General features: G+C 43.7%; 1 protein-coding gene across 5 annotated transcripts in view; it reads right to left on the reverse strand.

The window, feature by feature from the left end:
- Positions 1-8929, reverse strand: part of rps6kl1 (ribosomal protein S6 kinase-like 1) — a 40156-nt gene extending 31227 nt beyond the window's left edge. For 3 of the 5 annotated variants that reach the window (XM_043697123.1, XM_043697126.1, XM_043697125.1), the window contains exon 1: positions 8489-8927. The gene's annotated coding sequence lies outside the window, so the exon portion shown is untranslated. Of the gene's footprint in view, positions 1-8488 lie in introns of all 5 variants that reach the window. The other 2 variants (XM_043697124.1, XM_043697122.1) reach the window with 2 other exon arrangements.
- Positions 8930-9273: the final 344 nt, after the last annotated feature.

Consider the following 9273-nt stretch of genomic DNA (forward strand, 5'->3'; position numbering starts at 1 on the left):
GACACGGCGTGTATTAAATTCATTGATGCGTAGACGGAGGGGGATGAAGGTGAGTCCTTTGCTGAGGACTGATCGTTCATCCTCAGTAAGGGGAAGGTCTGGAGGGATGGTGAAAACTCAGTAGGGCTGGGAGCTGGGGTCTGGTGTGGGTGTGGAGCTGGAAGTGGGGGTGGAACCTGTAACTGAAGTGGGTGTGGTGGTGGGGGGGAATGTACACAGAAGCGAAACACATTAAGTCAGCTGTTGGAATTTGAATTTTGCAAGACTCCAGACCCACAGCAATATGGTTGACTCCTAACTGCCCTCTGAAATGGTCTACCAAGTCATATTCAATGGCAATTAAGGCTGAGAGAATGCATCATCATATCATTTGTTCACTAGAAAACAGAACTGAGCAGAAACCACTTCCCTGAAGTGTTAAACAAAGAAATGGTGCCTTGGCTGGGAGGCTTGCATGCAATGGAAAATTATTTTCCACTGTACTCATTGAGTCTTGGAGCATAAAACAGTACTCATTGTACACTTCAAAAAAAAGATAAGAAATTCTTCAATATTACTGCACATCTGACAGTAATTTCCATGCATGTGAGCAGTACAGATTCAACATACATTGATTTCAAATTTATAGCTTGTACAAACCTTATCCAATGTCCTGAAAAGGTGCATGAACAGAAATTAAAATGATTTGCCTTTTAAAAAATACATTAAGATCATGCATAAAATGTTTCGCTGCAGCTTTTAAATTTAGCTAAGTAGAAATAAGGTAGAGACTGGAGAATTGCAAACCTTGGCATGTTGTAAAACTGTTGCAAACAGAAGTAGTCCTCTAAAGAAAAACAATAAAGGCTGATCCATACCAGACTTGTCGCTTACATTTCAGCTGTAGTGAGGCTGAAAACCATCTTGCCACATCTGCAGCAATCAGCACAGCAAGAGTTAACAGTAAAATTGACGGCATCTGCAAGATGGAGACAGCCCACACACATAGCGAAAGCTACATGCTCCTTAAACACACAATGCTTAAATTGGATTGGTGGCTGATGTCGTCAGCCAGTTGTAACTTGCACAGGGAAGCACCCACCTGTGGGAGCTCTCCCACTCTTCCACATGCCTCATACAAAGGAATGAGGCAAGCAGCATTCAATAACACCACACACTTGGCACAAGAACAGTTGTAATTAAGCCAATTTAAAATCACAATTATGCATATAAATAAAACTAATTCTTTTCAGTTTTGAAAAACAAAACACAACTGTTTGAGAAGAGATCTTGCTGCACAATAAATCCCATACTTAACTCCATCTAATTATCATTCACCATTATCTAGCAGGGCAGAAAATGGCTACATTTACAAAGCATAAACAATCACCTACATCATTATGAACTTCAATCATTTTCTGAAATGGATAATTCACCATTTTTGACAGATTTAACCTCATCTGGGATGGAGACACTATACAAATTCACAAATGAGCAAATTCCGTAGAAGCCATACATGGCTTGAAACATAAATTACTCTTTGCAGAGATGCTGCTAGACCTGTTATGTTTCTCCAGCACTTTGTGTTTAATTTCAGATCTCCAGTATTCACAATATTTTCAAATATTCTTTGACTGTTTGACTCAAGTTTGTCATTTAATCTTTATGTTTTTGACCTTTAGTCATGAGTCAGGTTGTTACCTGCTAACAACTACATAAGCAATGTTATTTTAGATAACTGCTTTGGCTCCCTTCATAATTTATTTTGTTGGCCAAAAAATTAATTTAAAACAACACTTCATTATAATTCTAAAGCTTGAGTGTACAAAACTGCATAAATGTTATGATAGTCCAATTAATTCTGTAAGTTTATGAAAATAATTGTTCCACTGATGTAATTAGTAATCTCAATAACCTATGTATAAGATCATAGAGACAGAAACAGACCCTTCGGTCCAATTCTTCCATGCTGACCAGATATCCTAAATAAATAAATATAGTCCCATTTGCCAGTATTTGGCCCATATTTCTCTAAATCCTTCCTATTCATATACCCATCCTGATGCCTTTTAAATGTTGTAATTGTACCAACCACCATCACTGCCTCTGGTAGTTCATTCTACATACACACCATTCTCTGCATGAAAATCTTCCTGCCTCACCTTAAACCCTCCTCTAGTTTTAGATTCTCCCAGCCTGGGGAAAAGACCTTGGCTAATCAACCCAGTTTCAAATAAACCTTTCAATTTCTTCAGACCTTCCATTGCTTCGACAAAGCATCATAGACACGCATGTTGTAAAAGGGGATTAAAAATTTTTTTAAGATTAAAAGGCAGAATATAATCTGTGCCTTTCAACCATTATCATATACAATCCAACAGATTACAGGAGAGGTCCATGCTCATTGTCCAACCATTTTGAGAATACAAGAAAATTATAAATCTCTGCTTTATATAAATGCTTCCTGTAAGTAGGGAAAAGGATCTGCATGTGCACATCTCAATAGATCATCTCAATAGTGATCCTGAAGTTCTTCATATTTTAAAATAATAAAAACTGATGCATTTCAATTCAAGTTCATCCTGTCCATCACTAAACAAAACAGGGGCTGGTGCCAGCCTTTCCCCACCCCCAATAACAGGTGCTAGCTTCTGGTGTCAGCCTCTCCTCACATTCACTCACAGTACTGGACTCTGTTTGCATTCCAAAGGAGGAGGAAAAGCTCTATATCATCAGCTCCAGCCTCTCTGACCTAGTCATCAGTGAACAAATGCACTGATTTTGATGTTAAACAACCCAAAAAGCAGGGCTTTCATTGGCATCTGTGGCCTGTCAGCTGGCATGACAGAACATGTGCAGGGGTCATTACTGTTATGCCTCACTGCTGGAAATCAAGCCCCGCTTTCCACAGCATGACAAAATTAATTCTAAAACATAGGCAAATATTCCCCAATTTACCATTGGCCCACTGCGATTTGTTATCCATATCAATGATTTGGATGAGAATGTACGAGGAAGGATTAGCAAGTTTGCAGATGACACTAAAATACGCGGTATCATGGACAGTGAGGAAGGTTGTCAGAAATTGCAGCAGGACCTTGATCAGCTGGGAAAGTGGGCCAAGAAATGGCAAATAGAGTTTAATATTGACAAGTGTGAGGTCTTGCATTTTGGAAAGTCAAATCATGGTAGGAGTTTCATGGTGAATGACAGGGCCTCAGAGTGTATTGGAACAGAGGGACCTTGGAGTTCAGGTGCATGGTTGCCTGAAAGTGGTGTCAAGTAGACAGGGCAGTGAAGGCGGCTTTTGGCACAATGGCTTTCATCACTGATTGTAAAAGTTGGGAAGTTATGTTGCAGTGGTACAGGACATTGGTGAGGCCACACTTGGGAGCATTGTGTTCAGTTTTGGTCACCTTGCTATAGTAAGGATGTTATTAATATGGAAAGAGTGCAGAAGAAATTTACAAGGATGCTGCTTGGACTCAACAGTCTAGTTAGAGAGAGGTTGGACAGCTAGGACTTTTTTCTTTCGAGCATAGGAGATTGAAGGGGGATCTTACAGAAGTGTATAAAATCATGAGAGACACGAATAGGGTGAATGCACTCAGTCTTTTTCTCAGGGTTGGGGAAATTGCAGACTAGAGGGCATCAGTTTAATGTTAGAGGGGAAAGAATAAAAGGGAGCCTGAGGGGCAACTTTTTTTTAAACAGAAGGTGATACGCATATGGAATGAGCTGCCAGCGGAGGTGGTTGAGGCGGGCACATTAATAACATTTAAAAGGCATTTGGATAAATACATGGATAGAAAAGGTTTAGAAGGATATGGGCTAACTGCAGGAAAATGGGGTTAGCATAGATGGACATTTTGGTTAGCATGGACTAGTTTGGGTCAAAGGGCCTGTCTCCATGCTGTAGAACACTATGACAGAAAACACAGACCAGGTATCTGTACTTAACAAAAACAAATATTTATCACAAATAATTAGACTGTTTCTACAGGTAAAACAGTTACAAACTGACAGCATGTAATTCTAATAATTAAAACTCGATGCCTTTATAAACTCTCCTTTACACTCAGGCACACAAGGGGAAAAATGGGTATCATGGACTGAAGGAAGACTGGAAAGGTAGTTAGCGGACAGCGAAGAAGGTTACCTCAGATTACAATGTGATCTTGACCATATGGGCCAATGGGCTGAGAATTGGCAGATGGAGTTTAATTTAGATAAATGCGAGGTGCTGCATTTTGGGAAAGCAAATCTTAGCAGGACTTATACACTTACTGGTAAGGTACCACCATCACGAAGGACTCAAAGCACTCCGCTTCTTCCTTTCCCGCCGTACCACCCAGGACCCTTCCACCGACACCCTCCTTCGACTGACCGAACTGGTCCTCACCCTGAACAACTTTTCTTTCCAATCCTCCCACTTTCTCTGGTCCTCACCCTGAACAACTTTTCTTTCCAATCCTCCCACTTTCTCCAAACAAAAGGAGTAGCCATGGGCACCCGCATGGGCCCCAGCTATGCCTGCCTCTTCGTAGGGTATGTGGAACAATCCATCTTCCGCAACTACACTGGCCCCACCCCCCATCTTTTTCTTCGCTACATTGATGACTGTATCGGCGCTACCTCGTGCTCCCACGAGGAGGTTGAACAGTTCATCCACTACACTAACACCTTCCACCCCGACCTCAAATTCACCTGGACAGTCTCAGACTCCTCCCTCCCCTTCCTAGACCTTTCTGTTACTATCTCAGGCGACCGAATCAACACGGACATCTACTACAAACCAACCGACTCCCACAGCTACCTGGACTACACCTCCTCCCATCCTGCCCCCTGTAAAAACGCCATCCCATTCTCCCAATTCCTACGTCTCCGCCGCATCTGCTCCCAGGAAGACCAGTTCAAAATACGTACAACACAGATGGCCACCTTCTTCAAGGACCGCAATTTCCCCCCCGACGCGGTCGACGGTGCCCTCCACCGCACCTCCTCCACTTCCCGCTCCTCCGCCCTTGAGCCCCGCCCCTCCAACCGCCACCAGGACAGAACCCCACTGGTCCTCACCTACCACCCCACCAATCTCCATGTACAGCGCATCATCCGCCGTCACTTCCGCCACCTCCAAACAGACCCCAGCACCAAGGATATATTTCCCTCCCCACCCCTATCAGCTTTCCGTAGAGACCACTCCCTCCGCGACTCCCTTGTCAGATCCACACCCCCCACCGACCCAACCACCACTCCCGGCACCTTCCCTTGCAACCGCAGGAGGTGCAACACTTGCGCCCACACCTCCCCCCTCACTTCTCTCCAAGGCCCCAAGGGAAACTTCCATATCCGCCACAGATTCACCTGCACCTCCACCCACATCATCTACTGCATCCGCTGCAGCCGGTGTGGCCTCCTCTATATTGGGGAGACAGGCCGCCTACTTGCGGAGCGATTCAGAGAGCACCTCTGGGCCACCCGGACGAACCAACCCAACCAACCTGTAGCACAGCATCTCAACTCCCCCTCCCACTCCACCGAGGATATGCAGGTCATTGGACTCATCCACCGCCAAACCACAACAACCCGACGGTCGGAGGAGGAGCGTCTTATCTTCCGACTGGGAACCCTCCAACCGCAGGGGATGAATGCTGCCTGACCTGCTGTGCTGTTCCAGCAATAAAGTTTCAACTTTGATCTCCAGCATCTGCAGACCTCACTTTCTCCTCAGGAGTGTTGCTGAACAAAGACCTTGGAGTGCAGGTTCATAGCTCCTTGAAAGTGGAGTCACAGGTAAACAGGATAGTGAAGAAGGCATTTGGCATGCTTTCGTTTATTGGTGAGAGTATTGAGTACAGGAGTTGGGAGGTCATGTTGCGGCTGTACAGGACATTGATTAGGTCACTTTTGGAATATTGCATGCAATTCTGGTCTCCCTCCTATCGGAAGGATGTTGTGAAACTTGAAAGGGTTTAGAGAAGATTTACAAGGATGTTGTCAGGGTTGGAGGATTTGAAGTTATAGGGAGAGGTTGAATAGATTAGATTAGAATACTTACTTCGGCCCAACAAGTCCACACCGACCCTCTGAAGAGTAGCCCACCCAGACCCAATCCCCTAAATTTACTCCTTCACCTAACACTATGGGCAATTTAGCATGGCCAATTCCCCGAACCTGCACATCTTTGGATTGTGGGAGGAAATCGGAGCACCCAGAGGCTGGGGGTATTTTCCCTGGAGCGTCAGAGGCTGAGGGGTGACCTCATAAAAGGTTTATAAAATCATGAGGGCATGGATAGGATAAATAGATAAAGTCTCTTCCCTGGGGTGGTGGAGTTCAGAACTAGAGGACATCCGTTTAGGGTGAGGGGAAAGATAAAAAGATATCTAAGGGGCAACTTTTTCACACAGAGGGTGGTACGTGTTTGGAATGAGCTGCCAGAGGAAGTGATGGAGGCTAGTACGACTGCAACATTTAAAAGGCATCTGGATGGGTATATGAATAGGAAAGGTTTGGAGGGATGTGCGCCGGGTGCTGGCAGGTGGGACTAGATTGGGTTGGGATATCTGGTCGGCATGGACGAGTTGGACCGAAAGGTCTGCTTCCGTGCTGTACGTCTCTGACTCCATGATTCTATAAGCCGTTCTTGAGATGATTCTTGTGCTGATCAAAATGCTCCTTCTCGGTTGCCCTTCTCCAGAAGTTCCACTATTTTGCAAGAATAGTGGCTGGTTCACTTGTATAAACGATGCCTGACTTATTGATTAAAAATCATAGTTTACATAAACTATTGAAGTAAAGATAAAATGTTTTTTTGTCAGCCCTAAAGTGACTTTCCCTGCAGAGAACAGAGAGTGCTCCTGAGCTGGTGGTGACTTCCCTATATTTTGTTCATAACCCCAAAAAGTTCAGCCACCTGAGAATCAGTCACAAAGGTAGTTGTGAAGCAGAAGCTTGTTGTCCACAACCAATCAGCTACTGGTACCAACCAAAGCTCCATCTGAACACAAATGCTTGGTTCCAGTTCATCTGCAACCAAACTTTGATCACTGCTCAAACAAGCAGCTGTGTAAACAGTGCTTACAATTAGCATCAGTTACTTGTTTTCAAAACATGCAGCAATCCTTGTGTTTTTTAAAATGCAGTTCTATCTGCATTTCAGTTCACAATTAAAAACACAGAAAAATAAAGAGATTGGTCTTGATATTACAATTATTCATGCAAATTACAAATGACAGCCCACATGTACTACAGTCATCTGACAAAACAGGTAAGACTGGAATATCCTGGGTGTTCAGACAAATCAGAGCCCACAGAGGAGAACAAATGCACTAAAAACATTTCAACTCAACATGCATCACTTGCTTGTTGCACGATCCTCCACAACCTAAACGTACCTTCTTTTTATGGAAAAATACAGCTGCCATGAATTATGGAACTTCATAGAACCCTCTACTGCATGAAGTAGGCCAACTGGCCCATCAAGTCCACACCAACTTTCTAAAGAATAGCCCACCCTTTAACCCTGCTAATCTAGCTAACTTGTACATCTTTAGACTGTGGGAGGAAACCAGACACCTGATGGAACCCCACATGGACACAAGGGGGGCATGCAAATTCAACACAATTACCCAAAGATGGAATTGAACTGAAGTCCCTTGTGCTGTGAGGCAGCAGTGCTAACCACTAGGCCACTGTGCCAACTTGTTTGAGAGAGGAGCAAAACTTTAATTTTTACTCACCAGGCTATTGTTTTGGAACAAGGAAACAAAGCACCATTTAATGAAAGAAACCAACAAATGCCTCACACAAAGTGAAATACTGCAGATGCAGGAAATCTGAAATAAAAGCAAAGTGCTGTGGCAACTCAAAAGGTCTGGCAGCCTCAATGAAGATAGATGTAGAACTAACGTTTTGAATCCTATACAACGTCTTCATGTTTAGGTTTTCCAGCACTGTCATTTTCATGGCTCTTCAGCTGTTGACAGTGTCAAATTATAAATTCACTGCATAACAGTGATGACAAATTTTAATTTCATTCAACATCCCAAATAGCTTGTCTGACACTTTCCTTGAAGCCAGTGGTTTTTTTTGAAAACGCATGCTAATACAAGTTAATTAGATACTATCATAAGTGTTAATTTGCTAAATCTTCCCGTGGCACTCAGCTGTTGCTCTCAACATGACACATTTAAACAGCATCGACAGCAGATATTCAAATTTGGTTATCTGTCGAGAGATTCCAGGTTGGATTCATTTCTCGTTTCGTTTTATTCGCGATTAATTAACAAGCATGTGCGGAGTTTTAACATTTGGAACCGAGTTAAAGCTGTGCTCCAGGGACCCTGTAGTACAATGTTAGCGTCCCTGCCTTTGAGTCAAAAATGTGAGTTCAACTTCCACTTGAGGTACATCCTAACACATCTGAACGGGATGATCAACAACATCTATAACTCTGCCCCAACAATGCTGCATTCCATAATTCTAGTATGGGAAGAAGTGGACTTACCTTAACGATTGAGGATTTAAGAAATCGATTTCGTTTTTCAACAGAATTCGAGGGGACAGGGCAAGGTTTATGAGGTATGTGTTTCCGGCCGCTGAAATATGGACTGTGTGTGTCCCCTTCTCCTGGAGGGTAGGTGTCGCGGAGACATCGCTGGCTCCGAGGCTCGACTGCCCCAATACAACCTGCAGACTCTCTCACTCAGCAAGCGTCAGGTTGCAATGTAACAACATACAGCAACTGTATCGTTTTTGCCTGCTACCCGACTTCATTGCCGACCAGCTCGCTCCTTCCCCTCAAATACACAAAATAGATTTTTTTTCCCCCTCCGTCTGGTATATTTATCCGCTTTGCAGCCCAGCAATCTCCAACTACTGCATCCTTGAACACATTTTCCCCACCCACACCGACCACTTTACGGCAAGGCTGTAAAGTTCCCCCAAAAAACACACACACGCACAAAGCCTCTGCTCCGTCTGCAAATGTTGTCGCAAAAAGAGACTCCGAGAGCAGACGCAGCACTTCGATTGATATCACTGACAGATGTCTGAAAGAGTCGGTCATTGAGTCGTTTGTCAGTTTAGAATATTCCTGGAAAAAAAGACACATTTGAGCTTCGACAAAATGTGTCTATTTTTCAGTAATACTGTAATCAAGTCAGTGGATTCCTTTGGTGCTGTGCATTTATTGAACACTTTAGGCCGCGGATGAACTAGACTGCAGCGGTATTTGGTAAAGAATACAGTACACGGTATTCCTCACTTAATCGGGGAACCGGTTTTCTTTTG

Source organism: Chiloscyllium plagiosum, chromosome 10 (assembly GCF_004010195.1).
Source record: "Chiloscyllium plagiosum isolate BGI_BamShark_2017 chromosome 10, ASM401019v2, whole genome shotgun sequence".
Lineage (NCBI taxonomy): Eukaryota > Metazoa > Chordata > Chondrichthyes > Orectolobiformes > Hemiscylliidae > Chiloscyllium > Chiloscyllium plagiosum.